The 15,387-nt window shown below is 38.2% G+C and overlaps 1 protein-coding gene across 1 annotated transcript in view; it reads right to left on the bottom strand.

Moving 5' to 3' along the window:
• CADPS (calcium dependent secretion activator) overlaps window positions 1-15,387 on the bottom strand; it is a 433,248-nt gene that overhangs the window by 399,894 nt on the left and 17,967 nt on the right. The gene's annotated exons all lie outside the window — the stretch shown is intronic.

The raw sequence follows: 15,387 nt of genomic DNA, 5'->3' as shown, positions 1-15,387 counted from the left end.
GACATATTCATTATCTAAGTTCTGGGCTTCGCACTGGTATAAAATAAAATAGGATCTTAATTCATATTAAAGAAAAAGGTTTTCACACTGGTCTCTGAGAGCCCCATAGTGCTTCAAGATCCCCCAGGGGGCATAAGCAAGACAGAGAGGAGCTGAGCATAGGCTCATTTTCCTCCTTCCACACCCCTTCCTCCAAAGAAAACATCTCCATTTCTATCTGTACATTTACTGAGGTTCTGCATAAGATTATTTTTGAGAAAACTATTTTAGTTATTAAAAAATATTAATTGGGGAAAAATCAGATCATTTACCACGTGTATAGTATAATCTGATTTTTCAAAAAATGTACATATGTGCATTTATAATGCGCAGAAAAAAGGTACTAGAAATATGTGCACAAATTATCTTTCTGATGTGATTAGTAATAATTCATATTTTCACTGTTTTTCTTATTTGTATTTTCTAAGTTCTCTGTCATGGGTTTTTGTAAGAAGAAAGAATCATGAGTGTAGGTAAAAGAAAATTTACGTTTTCAACAAATTCGGACCTTTGAGGACCCCTTGGCAGTGTGAAGTTTGGTACAACATGAAGAGATGCTCTTCTAGACACGTCGGTGGAGCACAACGCCCCGCTTCTGGTGTGGAAGCATTCGCTTTGGGGCATCTCTGCAGCTTACACATTCAGAAATGGGGCAAGCTCTTGGCTTTCAATTGGCCCTACCCACCATCCCTCAAGAATTATCATTTCCAACTGGATGGAGATGGTATATCCAGTAGCAGGCAATTCAGACTTAAAGAACCATCTAACACACTTGAGCAGACACTCTCCTTTACAGAGGCAAAAGCAGAGCAGAGAAGTGATGGCTGAGGTCCACCACACACTGGTTACAGAAAATCAGGACCAGATCCTCGGTCTTCTGAGTTCCTCTAAATCGACTGGGCATAGTTAGTGCTTCTTTAATGACAAGGTGAGGTGGGAGCATAGGAGCTAAGGGTACCAACTTTGGGGTCAGACATCTGTCAGGTCCTCTGCTCCATGCGTAACCAGCTGTGACCAAAGCAAGTCATAGGCAAGTTGTCCACGCTTCAGCTTCTTCATCTGAAACATCAGAGCCATGCTATTACTGTACAGGGCTACTGTGAGCCTGAGGTCCAGTAATCTCGTGTATGTTGGTGAACAAGAGCCAGACCTAGTGTGGGCTCACCAAATATTTATTAGGATGATAACTATTATCATATTTCCTTTGCTTCTGCCATTTATCTGCTTTTCCTGAAAGCATCAAAATTGTATTTGATTTTAAGTCCAGCCAAGTTATAGAGGATGAGCTAATGGTATTGGTAAGGGGCTTCCTTGGCATTTGGGAAAACTAAGGCAAGAGACTGCAATGTCCTCCCAATGACAATTCTCTTACATAAATATGCCCAGATAATGGTGAGTAGTATCATAATTTGGTCTGTTATCAGAGTTCAAATATGAAAGTTTACATCCATTTTTCATTTGCTTAGAGATGGGATAACATTTAGAGGAACTAGTTTCATTGTTTGGAATATGAAGCTGATGAAGCAGACACCTTCATATTATTTAATTTGAAAATTTTCCAAATCTTTGCAAAATATAAATCCATTTTATAAGAAACAATGCCCTCCTGGTAGCTTTTGAATTGAAGAAAAGAAATTAGAGCACATCTTTTTAGTTTCATGGAAATAACTGAAGACATACAAGATAAAGTTATCTTTCCCCATTAAGTACTATCTTGAAATAAAAACAGAAAGAGCTGATATTGTAGGCTACCTTGCAGTAAATTAAAAAAATCAGAAAACAGTAAGGACGTTGGTGTGTCTAATACAGAAAATTCCATGTCTAATGCCACACGTCAGCTGAATTTTTAAAAACCTATTTTGATCCAGGTATTCATACAATCTCCAAATTCAACTTTTTTTGCATTGTGTCTGTTAAATGACACCCAAACACATTCTCCTTGTTACTTTTCATTTTTGAGTCTGTGATTGTTTGTGCTTGGTTCTTTATGAGAAAATAAGAAGCTTGTGTAAATTAAACCAGTTTCCTTTATCATCATGCTTATATATACCTTGCCATCATGAATTATGCAGGCCAGTGTTGGCTGTCTTATTATAAGAGAGAGCAGCTGTGTGGACTTCGCAAAGGGGATACAGGAAGTCAACAGAGAGGATACAGGAAGTCGTAGAAAGGGCAAAACTGAGCCATGCAGTCTTGACAGGAGGAAACATCAGACATTCTCCTGGTTACTGTGATGTTTACCAGGAAAAACTCACAACATTTCGGGGAAACTCAGCTTTCCTATCCCAAACCTAGACCTGACAATGCCCAACAGAATTAGAAATGAAAGAGGAAGAGGAAGCTGAAACTGTTTATACTAAACAATTTTTGAAAAACATTTTGTATTCCTGGGAGGAGTCAAACTCATGAGGTGACTCAATCAAAAGCTAATACTGCCCTTATTCTCTCTTGCCCTTCCACTCCACGCTTCTCCTGCCCTTCTTTATCCGCAACTGCATCGCTTTAGATACACTGCTCAGGTGAGACATTGATGAAATGATTCAATCACTACACACTTGTTGAGTACCTTCTGGTTAAGCCAGTGTTTCTTAACCCTTGCATGCACATTGAATCAGCTGGGGACATGGTAAAATGGACTGATGCCTGGTCTTCTGGATCTTTTAGAGCTCCTGGGTGAGTCCAGTGTGCATCCAAGTTTGAGAATAACTGGTCTAAACACATCGATTCAAAGATAAATCAGGCATTTCCCCTCATCTCCAGGAATTTACTAAATTGTCAGGCAAATTAGGACCCAAATAAACAAAAAACTAAGCTAAAATATCGCTAGCACCCCTTCTTCCTTTATTCCTTCTTTCTTCTTTGCTTTTGTTAAAATATTTATTGAGTATCTATTATGTGCCAGAAACTGAGGCAACAGAGAGTATCCCAAGAGTTCATGGTCTGAGAGACATAGGCAGTGAAAATAAAGTGAGGAGAAAGGTAAGCACTGGATTCAAAGGGATTCCAAAAGGAAGGTCCCTTGGCCAGCCAGGATGCAGGTCTAAGGAAAAATCTTTTCAAGGAGATAAAACGTGACCAGAATTCTCAAGGTTGAGTTGGAGTTAGCTGGAGTGTGTATATATATATATATATATATATATATATATATATATATACACACACACACAGACACACAGACACACACATATGTGTGTATACATAACAGCAAGGCATTCTAGTTAAGAAAACAGCACGTGCAAAGAAACAAAGACGAGAAAGAGCTGTGCATCTTTGGAGCCATGAGTTTATCAAGGAGGCTGAAGTAAAGAGCACTTTTGGGAGCAAGACAGCAGAAGCTAGATTCAGATTACAGTCATACAGGGATATGTTCTGAGAAATGCATCATTAGGTGATTTCATCATTGCGTGAACATCAGAGAGTGTATTTACACAAACCTAGATGGTATAGCTTGCTACACAACTAGGCTGTATGGTACTCATCTTATGGGACCACCATCATATACGCAGTCTGTTGTTGACCGAAACATTATTCTATTGTACATGAATGTCTAAAAAAAAATTGTTTGCCATGCCCAGGAGTTGGAACTTCATCCTGAAGGCTATGGAGAAGTTTCTGGAGAACTTTAAACTAGTAAGGTTTGGGTTTTGAGATAAATCCTGCAACTTTCTTTTGATAAAAGAAGGAATGAGGGGCACACTTGTTCATCCTAGGATGTCTACAATAAACAATTTCTCTGCACATCTTTATGCCAATGTGGATACCTTGCTGCTCGGTCTGAATTTATTAAATATTTTTTGTAGATAACTCTTCACAATGAACGGGGAATCCTCACACCATATCTTAGTATCTGAAAGACACCAAAGTCCTCTTTCAGGTAATACAACAGTCATAATAATATTAATATTGATAACTTCTACCACATTCCATGTGTCAGGGAATTTACATTCAGTCCTTATAGTAATTCTTCTTAAGGTGATATTATTATTCTCATTTTACACATGATAAAACAGAAGCTCAGTGAAGTTAAGTAACTTGCCCAAGATCACACAGCTTGTACGTGACTAAGCTGAGGAAAAATACATTTAACTACAAAGTTAGTTAGTTAGCCCTTTCATCTTACACTTTTCAGTTCCCCAACCCACAGAGAGAACACTCTTTGCTCCCTCTGGCCTCACAGCAGAAGGAAAGTTGAGAGAACTACAGCCAAGGCACTTACAACAGCCCTATGAAAATCAGTCCAAAAGGAAAGATGAGGAAAGCATAGCATTCCTTCCTCTTACGGAGACAGAGCCTCATTCATGCTAATTAGGGTCCAGGCATGTGGACCAATCAGAGCTTATCCTCAGGGGAGCTTTATGTGCTGGATATAGGTTCCAGAAGCAATGTGGAACAGCCCCTGATTCATGGCTTGGGCTACTCAATGTTCCAACCTCTTTATACAGTTGTTTCTTTTTCATCTTGTGAGCCTCCCTACATCATGTTTCACAATGAATTATCTGGTGACTCAGTGCCAGGATATGAGGACATAGCCGAGTAATAGATATTTATTAACATGAGAAGATCACAGAGCAAGCCATCATAGAGCAAAGAGTATGGACTTTGTCAAATACACATTTAAATTTCTGTTTACCACTTATTAACTGGGTTGACTTGAAGCAAAAGACTTCCGCTCTCCGGGTCTCATTTTCTTCACCTGTAAAATGCAGGGACATCATGACCGCTAGACATAATGCATGAAGGTCTAAGTCCCGCCTCATAGCGAGCCCTCAACAAATGCAGAATTTCCTTCTTCTGATGTGACTAATGATGGGTTAATAAGCATTACTGAAACAGCCTCCAAAAGGGACATGCTAAAGCTGATGGAGAGGACTGGCTTTGCATGAGTGGACTACTTTTTGGAAAAAGAATGTCACTTTCTGATATAGGTGAGAAACCCACATGCTCCATAAGTATTTCACTGAGGAGTGAGTTCTGAGCACCCAGGATCTGTGCAGACTTGAAAAGACATGGCTACTTGTGGGGTACCCCAGAGACCAGCCCAGAGGCTGGTTTCATTCGCTGCTTCATCACTGTCCTCACAACAATCGGGGACAAAATGGTGAGGCTTGGAGATGCCTCAGAAACGTGTGGGTCTCCTGGTTTGACAGAGGAGGGCAACACAACTTAAAGTGTAATGGAAAGAAAACACTTGGTTTATAGAAGGGAAATTAAAAAGTCAAAGTCAGGAGGCAGGAGGGAATGGGTATGAACCATGCAATACCTTGAAGATCGAAGAGCTTCGAGATAGTCTAGAGGTAGGAAGATCCAGTGTTAGCATCATTTAGCTGGGGTCTCAAACAAGGGATTCTTATATGGTCCTTAGGGAATCTATGAAACCCCTAAAACTGTGTGCAAAATAGCGTATGGGAACACATACTTGGGGGCAGAAAGTCTACATTGTTTGGATTTTCAAAAGGGTTAAGAGCACAGACTGTGTTCAAATCCTGGCTCTGCAAATTTTGAACTGTGTAATTGTTATGAAAATTGCTTAACCTCTCTGGGAATAATAAAACTTATCCCACGCTGTTATGATAATTAAATCAGTTAATATTTATAACGCACTTAGAAAAGTACCCAAGACAGAGTCAATGTTCATTAATAATAAGCATCATCCTGGATGTAGAAGGAACTACTTAGACCCTAGATTTCTGGGGCCTGGACAAAACTTGCTCTAAAATTAATGAACAAGTCACTGGAGAGAGCAGAGCATCAGATGTCTAATATAAGACGAGATGCCTCTCAGCTCTAACACTTTTGAACACCTGCTTTGCTCCAGGCACTGGGCAGGCCCTCTTAATATAAGGGGCAGGAAGATAATGCCCCTTCGCTGGAGGAACTCAGGGTCTGGGATGGGCAGATAAATATAAAATAACCATAGATAATTACAAATAGCTGGCAAGTTCAATAACTAAGTTATATTCCGAGGATTATGGGGACACAGATGAGAGATGCTAATTCAGTTGTGGGGACAGGTGACCTTCAACATCTGTCCCGGAAAGCTTTGCTCAAAGAGGTGATATTTTAGGAGGAGGGAGTGGTCTGGGTCTTTGAAGCAGAGAGTATTAGCAAAGGCCAAGAGACAAGAAACAGCACTGAAGTGTGAAGGGCCACGGTGGATTCCGGTTACTGGAGTCCAAACTATGGGACAGGAAGTGGTGAGAAGGGAGTAGCAGGTGGAGCTAGACCATGAAGGGCCTGGATGCCTTGCTGAGAAGCTACGACTTATCGTGTGGGAAACACTATAGGGCTTACAGAGAAGGGTGAATCTGGCAACAAGTGTGAAGAACGGGTTGGAGAGGGCCAGAACTGGAGGCAAAGAGATGAATTATAAGAGGTTGTGAAATACACAAAGAGAGAAATGAGAATGGCAAGAACTAAGGCCAAAGCATGAACTGGGTTCTTAGCTGAGGGGATACTACAAGGAAGAAAGATGCAGGAAACATTTAGGCGACAAACATGGAATGACCTGGTGATTGAGATGCATTCAAATATAACCACTGAGATTTCTAGCTTGGGTGACTAGGTACACGGTGATTCCAACATCTGAAATGAGGAGAGCAAGGACGTCTAAAGCAAATGTTTAGGGGGATGGGCAGGGGATGATGAGCTCAGTATGGGACATACTGAGTTGGAGCAAATTGAATAAGACATATTGAGTGAATCCAGACTAGGTCTCTAATAAAGATTAAATTAGATAATGCACATGGATTGCTTTGTGAACTACAAAAAACTAATTATCCCCATTATTATTGCTGTTAGCTTACAGCATGAGCCTCACCAGTTCTTATTTAACCTCTCTCAGCCTTAAATTTCCATCCACTTCAATGGGGATAATAACCACCTATCACCCTTAACTCGTAAGATATTTGGGTATAAAATGAAATTAGCTATGAAACATCGAGTTCTTTGTAGAAAAGACACATAAATCTAACACAAGATTATTAAATGGCATGAAATTCAAAGAGATGAGACAGTGTACAACAATGATTTCCACAATATTTAATAATGAGAAGACAATTATCACTCTGAAATGCATGGTTTAACACGACAGCCAGATCACCATATTTTTAATTACGTAAGTGAAAACTTAGTTTTCCTATCAGTTATATGTCTATCTTGAGGATTATTTTCCAGAAAACAAAATATTGTGTATGTTTTTCTATGTGTGAGGTATGTGCGTGTGTTTGTGCCTAGAAGTGTGTATCTCCCATATGTACAGATGAGAAATAAACAATTAATGTAGTCAACAGCCTGGGTCCCCGGAGTTGGTTGGCAAACCAAAGCTGAGGAAGTAATACTTTTCATAAAAGGTTTTCATGCTTTAAGATAAACCCTTGATATTCTGACCAGCAGAACTGATCTGTAGGAAAAAATCAAAAGTCAAAATTAAGGACTGGCAATTATCCAAGGTATTTGGAGAAACCCAGGTCCCAAATCATGAAGATTCTTGTTTGCCTGTCTAATTTTCTGGGTTACTGCCAATCCTTTATGATATATTCACCAAGTCAGGAAATCACAATAGAATCAGTTAGTTGAAATCCTGTTTTGTAGTACTAGCCATCTTGGTGTCTCCAAGCACCAGAAAGTCTTTGTATTCATTCCTCTAAAAGTCCATTCGCTTTCCAGCAACAGGGATGTCACTTACTCCATCCCTCATCTCCAGGCAGTAAATGAGATCCCTGAACTTCTCCCTGTAACACATTCTATTTTTTAACAGCCCTTATTGCTGGCAAATATCTCCTTTGAGTCTCATCTAAATCCATTGTTAGGCAGCAACTAGCAAGCGCAATGTTGAGAGGAAAACTTATCATCTAGCAAGCGTGTAAGAGAAGAAAGAAAACCTTTCCATGGAAAACAAACAAAAGGAAGGCCACCAGCCAGATTCTCATTGGCTGTTCCTTGGAGCGACAAGTGCAGCAAATCAATCGTATTAGCAGAGTACTGTCCTCATTGCATGTGCAGTTTGAGTACAGATTCCAAACCTATGGCCAAGTTTCTTCTAGTATGACCAAAAGGTTTTTTTTCTTTGTTCTGAATAAAGGTGAACTGGGGCTTCTCTAGAGAAAGTGGCATTTTGGGCTTTCCCTCTTTGTAAAGTGATTCTGCCTAGTTTATTGTCTAGTTAACTTTAGTTTAGTGACCTTTTAAAAGTTGACATTGTAAATAAAACATGCAAAAAATTTTCTGAAAGAGAAAAAGAAACAAACAAAAATATACACTGTATGGGGTGGCCTCACAGGTATCTTCTTGGAGAAGGAGCAATCCTTGTCTCCTGGGTACTCATTTTGGCACTTGCGACTGCAAGACGTAAAATAATTCAAAGCAAAAGGGAATAAGATAGAAAACCCTCTGTTCACCTGGCATCCCCTTGTAATACTGGGACTTCTCTAAGAGGGCGCTTTGAAACTATGCCTGCTAGCTATAATGTCCTCTCCCAAATGTGTCAATATATTATGTTCCTCTGCCTTATGGTTCTCTCCCCCTACAAGTGAGGGTTGAGAAAAATGATTTATTTCATTTAAGTGAAAGCCATTGTTCACTTACTAAAAATGTTTCCATGACAGTTCTCCCATTCATGGATTCGAGCCACAAGTCTAGATTTAGACAATTTATATCCTCAGATTAAAATCAAACAGGAAGAAATTATTTAAACCACATCGAAGAAGCAGATAATCCTATTTGAAACAAACCAAGATATCTGGAATGGTTTATAGAGAAGACAAAATCTAAATGGATCTTGTTCATCATGGGTCAAAAGGGCACAGTGTTCACAGATTTACTTGGCAATAATAAGAGCTGACATGAAGATAGCACTTAGCAGTATCAAGGCATCATTCTAAGAGCTTTACAAATCTTATTTCATCTAATTTTCACAATAACCCTGTGAAGTAGGTACTCTCAACATTATTTTTCAGATGAGAAAACAGGCACAGAGAGGTCAAGTAACTTGCCCAAAGTCATATAGCCGGTATGGGGTAGGGATGGTACTGGTACGCAGGTAGGCTGGTTCCAGAGTCTGTACTCTTAACCACTATGGAGCGAAGATTTTCTAGAGTAAATCTGTCCAACATACAGCCAGTGAAAATAACTCTATGTTTAATTTCACGGCAAGACCGTGTGTTTCATTTTTTGCCTGATCATCTCAATTATCCATTTAATCATCATCATGATAATATTATCAGTAACTATAATCATAAATGCTTTTTATTGCATGTCAGTGACATGCCTAGCACCAATATGGAAACATTGCCTAGATTATCTCATTGAATTGATTTCTTATAAAAATCCTACCAAGGCAGAAGTTAGCCTCATTTTATAGGTAAGAAAATTGAGACTTAGAGAAGTTCAGTGCCTTTCCCAAGATCAAAAACACGGAGGTGGAGAGTCAGGCACCTAGACTTCGTGGCCCAATGGCCTCCAATAATGATACATTGCCTCCATCTCACTCTATAGACACAGCCTTTGCTTAGAGTTACGATAATTTACAAGTATTACACCTACTTTCATGATGCCTTAGCCACACATATCTGTGCAGTACAAACACAACTTTGCTGCTTAACACAGGTTCACCCGGAAGGTTCTTAGATCCATACTCCATGAGCCTGGTTGAGAGTTCACGTTCTTCCTGGCCGCTGGGAAGCATGGTATTTTGTAAAGCACATCACAAAAGTGTTTAAAATAAAAATGGTGATTAATCATCAAGTTTAGCGTCACTATCAGGCCCTAGTATAATGAAATGCTTTTTCTTCTGTGTTCCGTCGGATAATTAATTTCTGATTTTTTTCCTGAGTTGCAAAAACATTAACAGGTAATTCTATCACAAATGATCTTTCCCATGAGACAAATGATACAGTTTAAAGTTGAAGTGAATTAATCTTCCAAGTATTATACGCAAATACTCTTTCATTTCAGTGATTGTTAATAATCGTTATTAAATAGGAAACAAATCCACATTATTTCCTTAATCTGTTTATGACTAAAACCACATGCATCTTCCATTATTAGTGAAATTAATAAATAATGAAGACTCATGGCCATGAAACAGATACATCTGAGGTTTCTATGTTAAAGATAGACAACATCTCATGTTTGTGTTTTGAAGACAAATACAATTGAATTGTAAAATGCTCCCAAATGATAGTGACATAAACAAGATAGCAGCTGGTGTGTGTGTATACTCGCACACATACACATGAAAACTAAAGCTGGAGGAAAGCAGTACAGAGTAGGACTCAACCTCATCTGGGCCCTGGTTACTTCCATTTTGTTGCTCCACTCTTTTCAAAAGAAAAATTCTGCCTTATTGTCCAAGATGGCTGCTTAAGCACTAGCCATCAGGTCTGTTTTCTAGCCAGCGAGAAGGAGGAAAGAGGAGGAAGGGAGGGGCCACTTCTTTAAATGACACTTCCTGAAAATCACTCAGACACCTGTGCTTTCATCCCATTGACCAGAACTTAGTCCCACTGCAGTATCTAGCTACAAGAAGGAGACTGGGAAGTGTCATCTTTATTATGTCTCCAGCTAACAAACAAGGCTCTATTATTAGGAAGAGGAAGAGAATGGATATTAGAAGACAAAAGTTTCTATCAGACCTTAAGAATGTAAAAAGATTAATACTCTTTTCTTTTAAAATAAGACATTACCTTTGGGCTTTGTAGGTATTCTCCCCCCAAAATCTAGGCCCTTGGCAACTGTATAAAATATAAACCCTTGAGATCGCATAATCCAGAGCTAAATGTAGACATTTTACTTATGGGAGTGCATGCTATTGCTATGCCCTTTTCAAATGTCTTTCATTGAGCCTCTCCTACCATTGTCTAGGAAAGGAGTGGAAAAGCACGCAGCCACGCCACAGTGCTATGGGTAGACCTCTTCTGATAGAGTTAACAAGCATCAACGCCACCTATTAGCACAAACTTTGGTTCATCAGGTTTAAAACACCAGTCTGACAAACAGAAATCTTAGACTTGACAAAACTGTAATGAAAGGGAAAATACAAAACAGCAAAACCACCTTGTTCAGAACAAGAATTCAGGCTGGAATGTGCGACCAAAGAACAATTTGATTCAGGTGCATAACACTCCATTTTGACCTAATTGCCTGCTCCTCTGGTTTATTTCAGACTTTTTCTTCTCATGTTCAATTTGTGGGAAGATTGCCAAGTTCTTTTTCCTTTCTTTTTTTACTATCCTCCTCCAATGAATGCCTGTCAAAGCTGAGGGCACCCAGCATCCAAGCTTAGGAATAACAAACAATATAAGTGTGAATACAAATTTAAGGAAGTCATGAGGACCCAGAGTTACCATGGCCTCTGAACTATTTGAAGACTAAAACTAGAGACTTAAAGATCTCACGGGGTAGATTATTCAACAACATACTATCACAAATGAGAAAATGCATTCTTAGTATAATATGTAAACTAGAGAAAAGAGCTGACTACTCTCTGACTGTTGGTCTGATTTAATAATGTGGCAAAGTTGCAGGCTCAGTTTCAGAAAAACGTGTGGCCAAACTCTAGCCAAGCTGATGAGGGTTCTTGCCTGCAGACAAAAGAAATTAATTCTGGTTTACTTAAAAGACAAAAGAACTTGTTGGAAAAATATCAGGTAGGTCCCCAGGTCTTCAGGAAGGCAGAACAGGTTTGGAAAACAGGCAGCAACCAAAGCCGGGCTGCTGAGAAAAGGGTTAGATCATACTTGGAAACAGTCATGGATGCTCCCCAGCACAGGGTGGGGCTTGTAACTCTGCCACCTTTATTCCTGCTGGACAGGGGATGCTATTGCTGAGGGTGGAATAAATCCTAAATGTTTCCTGTTCCTTTGCTTTGACTGTTCCACACTTTTCATCTCAGAAGGAAATATCCATCAGATTGGTCAATCTTAGGTCAGATTTTCAGGCCCTGTCAGAGGTCTGGTCTCTTGAGTTTTCGTCACAGAAGACTGAGCCCTATATCCAAAGACTCACATTTTTACAATTTTCCCCAAATAGAAGTGTCCAGATGTTGAGCAGCCAAATACATAGCCCTTCATATAGAATCTGCAACTTACCAGATGTGTGATCTTGAGCAAGCTACTTTAACTCTCACAGTCTTAGTTCCATTACCTCTAACAAGCAAATAATTAATGCATATGTCATAGGGTCATTTTGAAGATCAAATGAGATTATATATGTAACTGTAAATTATAAGGCTGATAGTAAGCACTCAATATATTGGCCTAATGTGCAGTTGTGAGAAAATACAGGAAAAATGCTTGATTCCATCAACATTAATATGATAATATGATTTTCATGACTGTTATTAAATCATAATTATCAAGAGTGGGTTGTGAGAATTTAAATTCCAAACTCCATTGCACCCCTGCTGCCCTGAAGTATTTGAGATAATTGGTTGATATGTCTCTTAAATTTCTTTTAATCTACCAATGTTTCCTCCTCTTCCCCTTTCTATTTCTCTCTCTCATCTATTTTAGTTACTTATTCACATGTCTATGTAGCATTGAATGAATGAACAAATAACTACAAACTTAAAATAACTCAGATCAGAGCTATACTACTATATTCAATATGCAATTATTCTTTTATTTAAAAAAATGTTTAAAAGATGTTGGACTGATAATACCTTCTGGCATCTTTTTCCCAATTCTCTAGTGATATGCAAATGAGCTGCAAGCCCTAGGAAGCCAACCTAGCAGTGGTTCAAATGCTTTATCTTACACTTGACATATTAATTTTGCACACAGGGAATGAACTAAGTTCCAAAATGCACAGCAGAACAAATGGGAAAACATCTCTGTGATCACTGCCACTTTTATTACCTCTTTCTGTAGGCAGACTAAAGAGAAGAATGAACCTCCAGAAAATAAAATATAATTCTACCAGGTCAAGTCAGAATGGATTCCATCATACTCAATCACAGTGTTTTCAGTTTTTATGGTCTATAGTCAAGAATACAATGATATGTCATGAGAGAGCATCTAAAATATATATAACAACATAAGTAAAAGAACAGATTGAATTCTCTCCTCTTGGTGTCATTTTATGCTCAACCTACTGCTGCTCCACTGGCATGCATCTCAGCATTTTGGGGGCCATTTGTTAAAAAAACATTTTATTTAGAATGAACTAAAATACAGAAATCTCAGCCTACAAAGTTTTAAAAGTGACTTGCTTGTCAATACTCCAGCCCATAAGTTTGACACTTCTTTAAGTATGTAAATTGAGAGATAGCATCTCTGTGGCTGGAATTGATAGAATAAAATTACTTATCTCCCTGTTAAAAAATAAGTTTCTCTCCATACGTTCCTTTCATAGTTTTGCCCTGTGAAGGTCATAGCAAACAGTCAATGTATCTAGCGGCAGGGACATTCATCATTTTTGGTGCAGGGAATTCTATTCTAGAGTCTCTAATATAAAGAGTGCAGTTTCAAGCTTCAAATTGCACCTTTCTGAGGGAGGATCCTCATTAATGATTAAATGAAAAGGAAACCTACAGAATGGGAGAAAATATTTACAAATCATATACCTGATAAGGGGTTAATATCCAAAATATATAAAGAACTAATAAAACTCAATAGAAAAAAAATACGGTTAAAAAATGGGCAGAAGATCTGAATAGACATTTTGCCAAAGAAGACATACAAATGGCCAAGAGGTATATAAAAAGATGCTCAACATCACTAGTCATGAGGAAAATGCAAATCAAACCCACAATGAGACATCACCTCACATCTGTTAGAAGGGCTATTATCAAAGACAAGAAATAACAAGTGTTGGTAAGGATGTGGAGAAAAAAAAGGGAACACTTGTGCACCATTGGTCGAAATGTAAACTGGTGCAGCCTCTATAGAAAACAGTCTGGAGGTTCCTCAAAAAATTAAAAATAGAACTACCATATAATCCAGCAATTTCACTTCTGAGTATTTATCTGAAGAAAACGAAAACATGAACTCAAAAAAATGTATGCACCCTCATGTTCATTGCAGTGTTATTTATAATAGCGAAGATATGGAAATAATCTAAGTGTCCATCACTGGCTGAATGGACATAAAAGGTGGTATGTATATGCAATGGAATATTATTCAGCCAAAAAAAGAATGAAATCTTGCCATTTGTGACAACATGGATGGACATTGAAGGCATTATGCTAAATGAAATGTCAGACAGAGAAAGACAAATACTGTCTGGTCTCACTTATACGTGGAATTTAAACAAATAAGCAAATAAAAATAAGCTTACAGATACAGAGAACAGATCGGCAGTTACCAGAGGCAGGGGGTGAGGGGTGGTCAAAATGGGTGAAAGGGGTCAAAAGGTACAAATTTCCAGTTATAAAATAAATAACTCATGGGGATGTAATGTACAGCATGGTCACTATAGTTAATAATACTGTATTGCACATTTGAAAGATGCTAACAGCAGATCCTAAAAGTTCATTACAAGAAAAACTATTTTTGTAACTATGTATGATGACATATATTAACTGGACTTATTGTGGCAATCATTTTGCATTGTATACAAATATCAAATCATTATGTTGTACACCTGAAACTAATATAATGTTATATTTCAATTATGCCTCAATAAAAAAAAGAATTTAGTGTATTTGATAACCATTTAACATAACTGGAGAGCAAATAAATTATTTAACCTATGATGTTGAGAGAACTGGCTAGATGTTTGAAAAGAAAAGTAAGTTGGTTTCATACTTCACTCATTACAGTGTTATAAATTTCAGATGGATCAAAAATATAAAGGCAAAAAATGAAACCCTAAAAGTAGTAGAAGAAAATATGTATGAACAGTTTTACAATCTTTTGGTGGAAAAAGTATTTCATTACATGAAACCCAGAAACCATAAAGGAGGAAAGTGCATAGATTTCACTACACTAAAAATTCTGTTCAGGGGCTAGCCTGGTGGCAGAGCGGTCAGGTTCATGCAGTCTGCTTTGGCGGCCCAAAGTTTGCCAGCTCAGATCCTGGGCATGAATCTACACACTGCTTATCAAGCCATACTGTGGTGGCATCCCACATAGAAGTAGAAGGATTTACAACTAGGATATACAACTGAAGATTGGCAACAGATGTTAGCTCAGGGTCGAGCTTCCTCATCAAAAGCATACCTTAAAAAAAACTCTGTTCAGCTAAACATGAATAGGCCAGCAACATAACAAATAAACATAGAAAAGGTCCAACAACAAATGACAAAACATAAATTGCACACATTTGACAATGTTAATACCATTGAAATAGAAAGAGCTCTTAAAAACAAATAATAAATAGAAAAATGATAAGATTTAACAGGGAATTTGT

This window comes from Equus quagga, chromosome 1 (assembly GCF_021613505.1).
Source record: "Equus quagga isolate Etosha38 chromosome 1, UCLA_HA_Equagga_1.0, whole genome shotgun sequence".
Taxonomy (NCBI): domain Eukaryota; kingdom Metazoa; phylum Chordata; class Mammalia; order Perissodactyla; family Equidae; genus Equus; species Equus quagga.
Note: the sequence above shows the minus strand (reverse complement) of the source record. Positions and strands in the feature narration are given on the sequence as shown.